Source organism: Nilaparvata lugens, unplaced genomic scaffold, assembly GCF_014356525.2.
Source record: "Nilaparvata lugens isolate BPH unplaced genomic scaffold, ASM1435652v1 scaffold5806, whole genome shotgun sequence".
Classification (NCBI taxonomy): Eukaryota; Metazoa; Arthropoda; class Insecta; order Hemiptera; family Delphacidae; genus Nilaparvata; species Nilaparvata lugens.
Genome location: NW_024091587.1, coordinates 3,834 through 19,480, shown reverse-complemented (window position 1 = coordinate 19,480; position 15,647 = coordinate 3,834). Strand labels below are relative to the sequence as shown.

General features: G+C 31.3%; 1 long non-coding RNA gene across 1 annotated transcript; it reads left to right on the top strand.

Moving 5' to 3' along the window:
• Window positions 1-8,685: 8,685 nt before the first annotated feature.
• Window positions 8,686-14,307, top strand: LOC120356110. The gene is made up of 2 exons (XR_005573936.1): window positions 8,686-10,093; window positions 10,754-14,307. It is a non-coding gene; the product is annotated as an uncharacterized LOC120356110 (long non-coding RNA).
• The last annotated feature ends 1,340 nt before the right edge of the window (window positions 14,308-15,647 follow it).

Sequence of the window (15,647 nt, the reverse complement as noted above, 5' to 3'; positions counted from 1 at the left end):
TGATGATATACAAATCGAAAAACTTTGAAAAATATCACGAGTAGAAAGTTTATTTTTAGCCTTTGCACTGCCTTAAACCCTTGCAACACGGGTGCGAATCGCATTGGCGACGGCAGCGATTCCAACCATTTTCCCTCTGCCGTCACCGTCATGTGGTTTGCAACAGTGTGCGCAATGTTTCTTTCAAGTATGTATTGTAAGCATATTTGTGATTTCTTGTTTGAGTCAAGAATGTGAAACAAGTGAAAATATTATACTATGGCTCTATCCCGCAGCTTTTACACAGACATTAATGATGAAAAAACAAATTTGAAAAAATCAAGTGGCACTTGATGCTGCTGAGTTATCTCTAGTCAGATTCAAGTTATAAAGTGAGCATCTGATCAGCATTGGTCTGTAAGCAGACTAAGCATAGCTCTATCCATTTCCAACTCCACACAGTTGTCAAACTGTTTCTAGACTATGTACAAATATGAACTACCAAATTACTTCATCTCAATGAAAATGTATCATCAAAAATTTAGATGAATATATCTTCTTGGTGGAATTAATGTAATCCAGATAGAAATGATCGTTATTGAAAATAATCAACAGTTAATATCTTGTCCGATTTACCGGGATGACTTGAATTACAACCATTTACTATAGAAGGTGATGAAAAGTGGCAACAATGATTTCCTTTCATTTCCACTGTCTTTATAACATGAATCTCACTATAGCTGTTCCATTCCAATCTATATCATTCAATTCTATTCTAATTGTATATGATAACTCAATATGTATTATACAGTGTTTTCATCAAGTATCGCACATTCAAATAAACGTGTCTGTAAAAAGTGGGAGTTTTATATTTTTTCAATGCTGTTTTCAATCACGAGCTGCTTATTATTAAATCACTTTTTTGCTTTTAATAAGAACGACTAGCAGGCAGATTTTTTCAATAAATTAATTTATTCATTTGATTGCTAGTCGTTCTTTTTAATAGCAAAAAGTGTTTTACATTATTGTTGTGTAGCTACTGCAAGATAGCATCACTATATATGTATAAAACAAATGAACATTCATTTAATATGTACAGGTTACAACATACAACATATCTGCACTATTGTTTTCTGTCCAGTAATGTAGGCCTAATTATGTCATTTTGCCAAGAGCAACTAGTGTTCCTTCTTGAACATTATTCTATCAGTATTCAATGCCTCAAGATCTTTTTCTCCGGTGGGGTTGATGATAATAATTATAAGTATTAATAATACATATCAGTATACATATTATTAAAAGTTTCAACAAAATTTGATAACATAAGTTCAAAATGTCTGTCATGTTCATTAAAACCTCCGAGATGACCCCAAGGGAAAAAATCTATAGGCATTGGATACTGGTGGAAAACTGTTCAGAAAGGAATACTCCTTGCTCTTGGTAAAACCACATGCTTACATTATCCTACTCAAAACAATATGTACTGAAGACCTGCTGTAACATGCAAATGTTTTTACTTTGCGATTTTATACATATCTTTCGGTAGCCACACAAGTAATTTAAAAGCCACAATCTTCACAAACATGTTAATTTGAATGTGGGCGACTCAATGAAGGCACTGTATTATCATAAAATAAATATAATAGCTTGATATTTAATTATTGTAATAATATTAAAAATTAATATTTCATGATAATGTAATAATCAAGTACTGCCTTATTGTAATTTCTGTAATATTTACTAGGAAACAGTTGGTTAAACTTACATTTAGGACCCACTCCCTAAGGGTGTTCCTGAGACCCACAGGGGTGGGATTTTCCGGGCGCTCGAATGGGGCCAAATAAGTGGCCCCCACCCATGACCGCCGCCCGTCGGCCAACCATTCGACGTAAAATTGCCGCCTAAGGACTCCATTTTCAGTCACTAAAAATAAACATAAAAAAAACTTGAACATCTTTTGTTGGTTATAAAAACAAACCTCTTGAGAATATGAATAACATAATATACTAAGTTGAGTAATACTTTAAAGATGCATTGTTGGAGAGTTATAAGCCCTGAAAAAGCAAAACATTGGATAAAAACCTGCTATCTTGAGAATTTCACACTTATAAGAGCGAATATCTCGGGAACTGTTGGAAATATCACAAAACTCTACTCAACAAAAATTGTAGAGAATTTTTCAAGCTTCATTTTTGAATAGTTAGTCATGTCAGTTGAACCAATACCTACTTTTACCTAACTATGGTAGGTATTGGTTGAAAGCATTTTTCCTAAGATATAGACGTGGAAGCGAAAAGCTCAAAAATGCAACTTTCAAACCACCCTCATCCTTCATCCCTCATCAGAGAACTAGTACTCCTGAACGCTGCAACCCATCGGAGTACAGTACAGTACAGATCGGGCATTGCACCTCGAGGCCCAACTCTAAAATATTGACGCAAAAGCATCGCACTGTGACTACAGATTCATTGTTTCTAGAAAAACTGCTTCACAGCGAAAACACGAAGTTGTACGTCCCAACGCTCATAGCAACTGAAATGGCATAGTATGGGCCGTCTGCAAACATTCGTTCGAGGGCAATAACCCCCCACCCAATCACCTAGTACTAGCAGTTTGAGAAACATGGTTGTGTTTTCTCTGCACCATCCTGTATAAACATCCCATTATTCATAGACAGGTTTATTTGGATTTTCGCGACTTAATGAACGTACTCATATTATTAATAATTCAATATTCAATTGTATCTAATAATATTAATAATCAATATTTTGTGATATTGTATTAACCAAATACTGTGATATTGTAATTACTGCAATATTTACTTAGAAATATGTTGTTACACTTACAGTTTGGATGTAATTCTTCAACATATCATACGGAGTGTGCTGGGGGTTTGGTGCCCACTCAAAGGGCACCAAATAAGAGAGGCCCACCCAGGAATGCCTCCCATCCCCCATCCACTGCACATAGAACGAAATTCTATAAACATCGTTGGAGTACACTGAAAACAAACATGAAGAAAAAATTAAACTTATTCTGCTTATTGTAAAGAACTAGTGAATATGAATACTGTAATAATCTACTCTAGTAATAATCAATTGTAATAATCAAATTCATGTTGGTCCATTACAAATGTTGTAATTTTAAATTATGAAAGAGATAGATATAAATGAATAGATGAAAATTCAAAAGGGTAATAATAATATTGTTATGCATATAAATATGTAAAGTTTTCTGTAAAGTGTCAAGTTTTTAGCTCAAAAATTTCTAGTTTCATTCAAAATTTAGACTTTTTGAATAATTACTAAGATACTGTTCTAGATTTTTTATTGTAGACTCTAATAGTACCTATTTGATTCAAATTTACTCGTTTATCTGAGTATTGAAGTGCGTAAATTGTATTTTGAAAAGTGAAAGTGACATAACCAACATTTTGATTTGGACAGTATAGTATAAATTGGAAATGGGACAGTTTGAACCTCAAGAAAGCATATTGGTCCATTAATAATGTTGTAATTTTAAATTATTAAAGAGATAGATATAAATGAATAGATCGATAGATATAAATGAATAGATCAAAATTCATAAGGCCAATAATAATAATTATTGTTATGCATATAAATATGAATAATTTGTATAATATGTAATATATCATTGCATTTGTATATGAATAACAATAAATGAACAAACAAAACAAGCAATAGCGGACTATCCGGAGTATTGTACAAGTAGATAATGTTGATGACTTACTTTTTCTTTTGTAGAATCTCCCATCATTGTCTGTTACAATGTGGCAAGGCCAAAAAGGCTGTTTGCCGATTCTTCCCTACATAATATCCCCTAAGACTGAAATTAAAAAACAATGGCATTTTCAAACTAAGTAACAACAACTATATATATGTATAATTCTTTAAAACGAGTAGTTATTTCAATTTTTTTAGATTTAAATCATCTACTTGATGGGCTAAAATCATACAAACATATAATTACAAAAATATTTGGCCTCCACATCTCCCCTTACAGCCAAACCATTCCTCCACAATAATGACAAAGTAGCCATTATAATATATATTTATTATACATACATATTATGTATAATTCTTTATAACAAGTAGTTATTTCAATTTTTTCACATTTAAATGTACATCTACTTAATGGGCTAAAATCATACAAACATAGAATTACAAAAATACTTGGCCTTCAGATATTCTTACATCCAAAACTGATATTTACTTATTTATTGATATAACATACAATTGAGACAACATGATACATACATTGATATATATGTATATATACATGATATCACATCCAATCCACTCCTCCACAATAATGGCAGTGTACAATTCCTCATAACAAGTAGAAAATTAAAATGAACTGTTACTCATGGAGCAAAAATGACTTATAATGTATCACTGCTTCTTTTATCCAGTGAGTTCATGATAATAAATTGAGATTTAGTGGGCATTTAAAATGCAAGTCCAGCTTGAACTACTTTAAAGAGTTATGACTCATGATATTTCACTGCATTTTTCTATTTTTTGTTACAGTGAGTTCAAGATAATAAATTAAGATTTTGTGAGCATTCATTTTATTCTTATTATTATTTTTTTATTTGTTGGCCTCCCATCACCCCTTACAGCCAACCCGTTCCACCACATGGCGCCAAGTGACTGAATGAGTATGCTTAGGCACATTTTACAGATCTCATAAGGGTTTGAAATGATGGCCCCATCGATTGATATGGAGATGGGACAGCTATTTGACTCATTTCTGTTCTGCCTGACATATTTCAAGAACTCTTTTGGTGCAGAGAGCAAGGTTAGTTCAGTATTATGAGTCATCAGCATTGGAGTATTGTTTATTGGGAGCGACTTGTTTATACAGGCTTGACATTTGGAGCCTGAGTCTTTGTAAAAATTAGGTTCTTCTTCAGTAAACATGCAACATGTTGTCTCAATGGACACTTTTCACATTGAACAGACTCTTGTCGACCATATATTATTATTTTGTTACAGCTATTGCATATTTCTTCACTTGGCGCCATTTATTATTATTATTATTCTATTATAATTGAAAATATTACTATTATTATCATCACCTCTATGATGAGCTTATTGCATTTAAGATGGAATACTAATAATTGGGACAATTTTAACTTGTAATTAACTTAACAAGTGAATTATAATTATCACTGGTATTTTTTTTAGCCAGTGAGTTCATGATAATAAATTGAGATTTAGTGGGCATTTAGGATGCAAGTCCAACATGAACTAATTTAAAGAGTTATGAATCACAATACGGTATGTCACTGTATTTTTTTTTGTTACAGTGAGTTCAAGATAATAAATTAAGATTTTGTGAGCATTTTAGATTTTTTTTGAGCAAGTCTAACAATGAAGAAAAATTACTTTTCTATTTCTTATGTATTTTAATGTAGGCCTACATAATATATTTTCTTAGGATATATTCCTAAAACAAGATAATAATTATTATATGTATGTAATGCCTATACTAACAATAATATAATAACTTAACCTAAGATTTTTTTGGTTTCAAATTTATATATTTTTTATTTTCAATTTAGGCATTTTTAAATATAACTTAACTATTATTATTATTGATAATGATAATAACCTAGCCTATCATTTTTTTTAAATTTCAAGTTTTAAATTTTTTTGTTTTATAAAGGCATTTTTTTGAATATATCCTAACTAATGATAATAACCCAAACTATGATTTTTTTAAATTTCAAGTTTTAAATTTTTTTGTTTTATAAAGGCATTTTTTTGAATATATCCTAACTAATGATAATAACCCAAACTATGATTTTTTTAAATTTCAAGTTTTAAATTTTTTGGGTTTATAAAGGATTTTTTTAAATTTATCCTAACTAACTATTACTATTATTAATGATTACCTAAACTATATTTTTTTTGTTATTTCAATCATTTTTTAATTTTTTGGGATTTTATACAGGCTTGACATTTGGAGCCTGAGTCTTTGTAAAAATTAGGTTCTTCTTCAGTAAACATGCAACATGTTGTCTCAATGGACACTTTTCACATTGAACAGACTCTTGTCGACCATATATTATTATTTTGTTACAGCTATTGCATATTTCTTCACTTGGCGCCATTTATTATTATTATTATTCTATTATAATTGAAAATATTACTATTATTATCATCACCTCTATGATGAGCTTATTGCATTTAAGATGGAATACTAACAATTGGGACAATTTTAACTTGTAATTAACTTAACAAGTGAATTATAATTTATCACTGGTATTTTTTTTTAGCCAGTGAGTTCATGATAATAAATTGAGATTTAGTGGGCATTTAGGATGCAAGTCCAACATGAACTAATTTAAAGAGTTATGAATCACAATACGGTATGTCACTGTATTTTTTTTTGTTACAGTGAGTTCAAGATAATAAATTAAGATTTTGTGAGCATTTTAGATTTTTTTTGAGCAAGTCTAACAATGAAGAAAAATTACTTTTCTATTTCTTATGTATTTTAATGTAGGCCTACATAATATATTTTCTTAGGATATATTCCTAAAACAAGATAATAATTATTATATGTATGTAATGCCTATACTAACAATAATATAATAACTTAACCTAAGATTTTTTTGGTTTCAAATTTATATATTTTTTATTTTCAATTTAGGCATTTTTAAATATAACTTAACTATTATTATTATTGATAATGATAATAACCTAGCCTATCATTTTTTTTAAATTTCAAGTTTTAAATTTTTTTGTTTTATAAAGGCATTTTTTTGAATATATCCTAACTAATGATAATAACCCAAACTATGATTTTTTTAAATTTCAAGTTTTTAAATTTTTTTGGGTTTATAAAGGATTTTTTTTAAATTTATCCTAACTAACTATTACTATTATTAATGATTACCTAAACTATATTTTTTTTGTTATTTCAATCATTTTTTAATTTTTTGGGATTTTATATAGGCTTTTATTGAATATATATCCGTACTAACTATTATACCTATCCTAACCTAAACTAGCCTAACATTCCATTTTCACATTACATTCCATTTTTTATGTAGGCCTACATTAACTATTTTTCTTAATTACATTTTTTTTATTTTAAGGATGTGGAGGACGATGAGGAAGAGCCGGCCGGGGATTGAGACCTAGAGGCTGTGGAAGAGGCTGTCGAGGAGGGTGTTGAAGAGGCTGTCGAGGAGGCTGTTGAAGAGGCTGTCGAAAAGGCTGTCGAAAAGGCGGTCGTAGAGGCAAGTGGAGAGGCTTTCCGAAGGAGGCTGAGGTTCTAAATGAGCTGGAGCAAGTGAGTAAGCTTTACTGGAGCAATTTAGTGAGATGGAGTACTCAGAGATTTGGGCACAGTCTTTATTATGATTGAGTGATTCAATCAATTCATAAATATGAACATTTTGATTTTTTGTGAGAAAGTGAATTTTTAAAATACAATTATTAGGAAAATTAAATTTGGAAAAACAAATTTGAAAATTTTCAAAGGAAAAAACAAAAATATTTCTAGGAGAAAAAGGTTTTGATTTTGAAATGTGGAACGGAATCTATTGAACTGTCAAATAAGGAATAGTTTCAATTGATTTGAAATGATAATGATGATGATTGAAAAATAGAAATACTGGTAATAATATTAACAACTGATTAATAATGATTGAAAATTTTGTTCATAATTATCATACAGAAATAGTATTGCCTAAATTGAAAAAAATGGTCAATTGTTTAATATTTTTTCATTGATTGATGATGCTTGATTGACAGAGCTTAGTTGTGGAGAGGATATTCTTTCAAGTTAATTATTTAAAAATCACTCTCTCATTCCGCATAAAAATGAATTTTCCATTCTGCTTTATTCCAACGAGAGTTCCATTAAAGCTATTATATATTTTAAGAGTCCTACACCAAAATGATGTCCTAGCCCAATGCTTAGATGATGAACTAATCAACAAAAAATATTTTTCAACCAAAAGATGGTTCTGAATAGAAAACTGTAGCATTGAGAGAGAGAGAGAGATTGAGAAACAGGAAGGGATTTGAGCATGAATTATGTTTAGATTTATACTATTGCTATTTCAATAATATTAAATATTTATTTGAATAATATTGTTATTTATTAATAATTCAATAACACTAAGCCTCTGCACTCAGGTTTTTTCAAACCTTGCAGAGACTTGCTGTTTAATATATTTATATTTAATTCAATTTGATGGTATTTCATTATTCATGTTATATTGTATTATAGTTTTTTATTACCATTGTCATTGAAATTATGTTTATATTTTTATGTTATATTGTTATGCATTCACATTTTTACCTATTGCATGGTATTTCATTTTTCATTTTATATTGAATTTTACTTCTTTTTAACCATTGTCACTTGTAATTATGTTTATATTGTTATGTTATATACATTATATTGGTATGTATTATATTAATATCTTAACCTATCTGTTGGTATTTCAATTAATATTATATATTACTTTTTTACAACCATTGTCATTGTAATTATGTTTTTGGGAAAAATGAAGATTTGATTTAATTTGATATTGCAGTTTGGTGGTTAACTCATTATTGATTGAACAGCAGTAATTAGAGCATTGCAGAGAAAAGCTACCTAGTTGAATTACGTTCTTTGAGCAACCTGGAAGGTAAAACTAGTACTTGTCTATAAATCAGCTTGTTTTTTGGAAAAGTAAGGAGTTGGAAGTTCTAGACTTATCTGAATTTCGTAATCATTCATTGTATGTTGGTTGGAACAAAAAGGGTTCATTGTCGACTTTGGTCAACAGCTGAGAGAGTTTACCTCGACCACATAGTAAACCCTCTGTACCACTCAGCAAACCACAACAAAACCTCCCAACAACACCACACAGCTTGAGCCAACAACTTACAACAGGTGATCACTGGGGGGGGGGGCGAATAAGCAAACAGTGTGATTAAAATTATTTGGGGGAGGGGTCAAAACAATTATTGGTGGTAAATAAAAAAATCTTTGGTTGGGGGGGATTTGTATACTGTATTTGAGGTATTCAGGGGGTGGTATAAAAGCGGGGTATTCAGAGTGGATGTACTAAATTTGGGGTATTCAGGGGGTCTTTGAGCTTGCAGTGGGGATTGGACAAATACTTACTTTGAAATGCAAATACCTTGACTGGCCCACACAGGTGGCCTCTGCCTCAAGGCGGCCTCGGGCGCCTCAAGGCCGCCTTCAGGCCTCAGACTCACAAAGTGTGTGGAACCGATACTTACATCACATTCAACAGTTTCTCATCACAATGATACCTCTACCACAACTGGTCGACAAAAAAAAAATTCCCCAAAACCCTATCATCCAAAAACCTTGGAGCATTCAATCCTCCATATTCATGATAATGCAGCAACATCTGAACGTCCAAACTGTAGAAATTCCTCTCAGAGAACAACAAAAGCAAGTCAAGAATGAACCGATTTGTTCCAACCAATATACAAAAGTTACTCTACCATAAAAAATCCAGTTCCATCTGTTTAAAAGCAATGTATTTGTCTGGTACAATGACTGTACCAGAAATTCATCTGAACCTCCCTCAAATTTATGAAATATCCTCTGCTTTGGCCATCAAAAGATCAACTGATTTTTTGAAAAATATATTTTGGCCTATCAGACTTATCAGTCAACTAGGCTGAAATAAGGAAACCTGTCCAGGAAATGCTCAATAGTAATTCAACTATTCTTGGATGAAAGAAGTTTTGGTTCCTGAATCATGCATGGTTGGTTATATGATTACTGTTTACTGTAAAAGACTGAAAATATTCCTAATAATTGAACCCTACAGATCTGTTTTTCTTTTTGGAGGACTTGGTATTAATTAAACTATTCAAAATGACAAATTTCAGTTGAACTAGATAGTAAATAGAAATTGTGGGCTCTTGAACAATCTTGACAAATATGAAGCTATGAAACTTATTTACTGTGAAAAAACAAAATTTCCCCAAATAGTCGAATAATTTAAACAGTTTTAGGATAATATGGTAAAATGATATTGAGAGGGTATTAAGGTCAAGTCAAGGTCGAGTCGTGGCCAAGTCAGAGTCAGTCAGTGGTCAAGGTGGAAGTCAAGAATGAACCGATTTGTTCCAACCAATATACAAAAGTTACTCTACCATAAAAAATCCAGTTCCATCTGTTTAAAAGCAATGTATTTGTCTGGTACAATGACTGTACCAGAAATTCATCTGAACCTCCCTCAAATTTATGAAATATCCTCTGCTTTGGCCATCAAAAGATCAACTGATTTTTTGAAAAATATATTTTGGCCTATCAGACTTATCAGTCAACTAGGCTGAAATAAGGAAACCTGTCCAGGAAATGCTCAATAGTAATTCAACTATTCTTGGATGAAAGAAGTTTTGGTTCCTGAATCATGCATGGTTGGTTATATGATTACTGTTTACTGTAAAAGACTGAAAATATTCCTAATAATTGAACCCTACAGATCTGTTTTTCTTTTTGGAGGACTTGGTATTAATTAAACTATTCAAAATGACAAATTTCAGTTGAACTAGATAGTAAATAGAAATTGTGGGCTCTTGAACAATCTTGACAAATATGAAGCTATGAAACTTATTTACTGTGAAAAAACAAAATTTCCCCAAATAGTCGAATAATTTAAACAGTTTTAGGATAAGATGGTAAAATGATATTGAGAGGGTATTAAGGTCAAGTCAAGGTCGAGTCGTGGCCAAGTCAGAGTCAGTCAGTGGTCAAGGTGGAAGTCAAGATTGAACCAGAGCCTCAATTTTCTACTTGAAACATTGCAATTATCTGTCTTGGAGTTTGCAGACTTGAAACTGCAATTATCTGAAGGTAGAGTGCTTTCATTATTCTATTGATTTATGGGATTGGCCAATGCTAAATATCTGGACTAATTTACAGAAATATACATGAAGATAATTAAATTTTATTATTGTAAGCGATATTCTACTTTAACTTTTAAGCAGATATTAATTTTTGTTCAGTTTAATTTTAATTTAGATTTTAATTGAATGTATTTATTTATACAGTCAAGTATTATTTATTGTCAAACAACAAACAGATGTGTTTATTATGTTGTTAGTATGCATTTTCAGTATTTTGTTAAAATTGATTTGAATTAGAGGTAGGAAATGATATTGAAATACATATTATTCTTAATTGTAATTATCTACTTTATGAAGTATAGGGAACTATGTATGTTGAAGATAGATAATTATTATATTATTGGAAATTTAATTTGCTTATTTGAGGGTTTGTTTTTTAGAGGATTATCGCCCGGTTGCACAAAGTCTGATAGCTTTTAATCCCGATTAAATTCCATGAGAACTAATAATCAAAGAAGCCTTATTCTCAGAAATGCCTATGTATTGAAAATTTTGGGGTCTAATAATTATTGCTTTCTATTTATTTATTTATTTATTTATTACTGTTATTACACCATCAATTTAAATTGGGCGAGGACATGTTAGGCCTTTCAGTGATATGTTCTATGTTTGTAAATAGAGTTGGAGATCGCTAAAAAGTAATTCTATTTTATGAACAAATAGAAAATAACAATGTTATCATGAATTTATAAAAATTCAGCTGGAAATTAATTATTTAAACAATGATCGAGTGAGGTTTGCAGTCTCCCTGTCTGTCCATCAAGCATGATCAATCAATCAATTCTAAATTTAATTTGGAAATTAAGAAAATGTAATCACAAATCTTGTAATATAACTTTTTTTTACAATAATAGATTTGAAATTGGTGAACTAGCATAACAATTTTATTATTGGAATTAATAGCTACATATTATGATATTCAGTTGAAATTTGATAATGATACTCGATTGATAATAATTTATTATTGTAGGCCTAAAATCATCATCATTATCATCATCATAGAAATGAATGAATGAATAGTGGATAAATTTGTGATAATAGGCTATATATATAGTGACTGTTAAGTGAGCGAAGTGAATTAATTTTGAATATGGATTGAATTTTTATTCTTAATAAGCAATGAAAATGAAATGAATTGATCTTTGTCACTCACCCTACAGACACTGTACCCTCCTCTCCAGAGTACTCCTTACAAATCACTTTTCCTTACATTGTTTCTAATGTCCTTCACTCAAATATATCCTGCCTCTCCAGAGCCTCCTCCACTGTAGCATCTATTTCCGCCGCCAGCCTCCTTGGGATTTTGCAGGCCTTTAAATTTTCCTTGTTTTTTCGGTGCTGAAAACAAAAATCAAACCTTGAATGATTATTTATTTTAACAATCATTATCATACATTGTATTGTCTTCATAAAAATTTTTGTTTTATTCATTCATTCAAGAAGAGAATTGCTCCAATCTCATTAAGCATGATTCGCTGAATCGACTGTATTGTAGACTATAAATTGTTAAACCCTAGCAGATCGCATTAGGTGACGCCGGCGATTCCAACCATATTCAATCAAAGCTTGAGCATTTTCCCTCTGCCGTCACCATAATGTGGTTTGCAACAGTGTGCACAATGTTTGATATAGAAGTATTTATTGAAAGCATATATTTGTATCTCTATCTCGTAGCATTATCAGAGAAATCAATGTTGCTGTATGGAGTCAATTGCTAAAGATTATGGATTAGGGCAGCAGCAAATTAAAAAAAAACCAAGTGGCACTTCTTGCTGCTGGGTTATCCATTGTGAGATTCAGGTTATAGAGTCAGTATCTTATAAATCTCTTATATAGATAGCTCTATCTATTTCCAACTCCACACATTTGCCGAATTGTTACTAGACTATGCACAAATATAAACTACCAAAATATTTCATTCCAATAATGATAATTTATCATCAAATTATGGAAAAATATTTCTCCATGATGTATAGAATATATTTAAGATATGTTTTATAATTATTAGAAAGAATCATTAATCAATATCATATCAGATTTACAAGGAATACTTGAATCAGAGCTATCCACTGTAGTGGTGGAAAGAAAAAGTGGCAACAATGACTTCCTATCATTCCCACTGTCTTTATAACATGAATCTCACTATAGTTCCATTCGAATCGACACATTCAATTACATTTTAATTGTATATAATAATTAATATTCATATAATGATTCAATATTTTGTATTATACAGAACATTCCTAAAGTCACACACATTCAAATAAACATATCTGTAAAAAGTGGGGTTTTATATTCATTGTGTGGCTACTGGAAGATAGCATCACTGTTAATGAATGAAAAACATGAATGTGTACAGATTATAACATGTATACATTATTGTTTTGTGTACGATAATGTAAAAGCATACCCTTTTTCCAATAGCAAGGAATGTTCCTTCTTGAACAGTATTTTACCAGTATTCAATGCCCCCCAAATTTTGATCCAGTGGGGTTAATTTTCAGTTTATTCAGAGTATAAAGCCTACTTTTAAAAACATCCAAGATAACCCCATTTGGAAAAATGTAGAGGCATTTGAATAGGTTTCCTGTGAAAGACAGTTCGAAAAGGAACACTCCTTGCTCTTGGCAAAACCACATGCTCACATTAACATACTCAACAAAAATGATAATGAAAATAAAACAATACTGTAGACCTGTTGTAACCTGCACACAATAAATTATTTTAAATATTTTTCTTTTTCATATGAATAGTGATGCTATCTTTTGGTAGACACAAGTAATACAGAGCGGTGCAGAGGAAATGCATGTTTTTCGAACAGCCAGTACTCATCAATGGGAGGGGTATTGCCCTGGAACGAATGTTGGCAGACGGCCCATACTATACCGTTTCAGTTGCTATGGGCATTGGAATGTACAACATCATGTGTTCGCTGTTAACAAGTTTTTTTTTAGAAACAATGAATCTGTAGTCACAGTACAATATTTTTCCGTCAATATTTTAGAGTTGGGCATTGAGGTGCAATGCCTGATCAAAATATTGTACTCTGGTGGGTTGCAGCGTTTAGGAGTACTAGTTCTCTGATGAAAAAGAAACCACCTGGTCTTCCCCATTCCCTGGAAAATGTAGAGTCAGAACGGCAGTTGTTACTAGTCCTAGATGATTGAGACGAGGATATGGTATCAGGACTTGATGACACTGACTCCGTCTACATTTTCAGGAGTATGAACTGAACAGGGAAGACCAGGTGGTTTCTTTTTCATCAGAGAACTAGTACTCCTGAACGCTGCAACCCATCGGAGTACAGTATTTCGATCAGGCATTGCACCTTGAGGCCCAACTCTAAAATATTAACGCAAAAGCATCGCACTGTGACTACAGATTCATTGTTTCTAAAAAAAAACTGCTTCACAGCGAACACACAATGTTGTACGTTCCAATGCTCATAGCAACTGAAATGGCATAGTATGGGCCGTCTGCCAAAATTCGTTCCAGAGCAATAACCCCCCTCCATCAGCCAGTACTAGCGGTTTGAAAAACATACGTTTCCTCTGCACCACACACTGTATAAACATCCCATTATTCATAGACAGGTTTATTAGGATTTTTGCGACTTAATGAAATTGCGTACTCATATTATTAATAATTCAATATTCAATTTTATCTAATAATATAATTAATCAATATTTTGTGATATTGTAATAACCAAATACTGTCATATTGTAATTACTGCAATATTTACTTAGAAATATGTTGTTACACTTACAGTTTGGATGTAATTTTTCAACATGTCATACGGAGTGTGCTGGGGGTTTGGTGCCCTCTCAAAGGGCACCAAATAAGAGAGGCCCACCCACGAGTGCCTTCCATCCCCCAACCACTGCACATAGAATGTTATTCGGAAAACATTGTTGGAGCACACTGAAAACAAACATGAAGAAAAAATTAAACTTATTCTGCTTATTGTAAAAAACTAGTGAATATGAATACTGTAATAATCTACTCTAGTTACAATCTACATAAGAAATGAATTGAATCTAATGGCGGATTTCCAACTATTTTTTTAAACACTTTTTTGAAATTATTTAATGGTCATGGTCATACAGAAGACCATAGACAAAATATCAAATAAGAATATATCTCAAGGTATAGGGCATTTATGTTAACTCAAACTTAGTAGTACATTTTCTAGAAACTATGTGACGCTTTATAATGTGCTAGTCTCTCATACTGTGCCATTCTTATACTCTCACCCAGCAAGAAAAGTAATAATAGACAGTAGTCAACAGTATATAAACAGAACATAAACGACCTATACCATGGGCTATCTTCTTCTTATGCTATATTTCTCTATGATAAGACTCACTACCTATCATACAATATTCTGTTTGGCTAGAATTTTATAGAGCTGGAATGTTGTATGAATTGAAATTGGAACAGTTTGAACCTCAAGAAAGCATGTTGGTCCATTAATAATGTTGTAATTTTAAATTATTAAAGAGATAGATATAAATGAATAGATCAAAATTCATAAGGCCAATAATAATAATTATTGTTATGCATATAAATATGAATAATTTGTATAATATGTAATATATCATTGCATTTGTATATGAATAAAAATAAATGAACAAACAAAACAAGAAATGCAATAGCGGACTATCCGGAGTATTGTACAAGTAGATAATGTTGATGACTTACTTTTTCTTTTGTAGAATCTCCCATCATTGTCTGTACAATGTG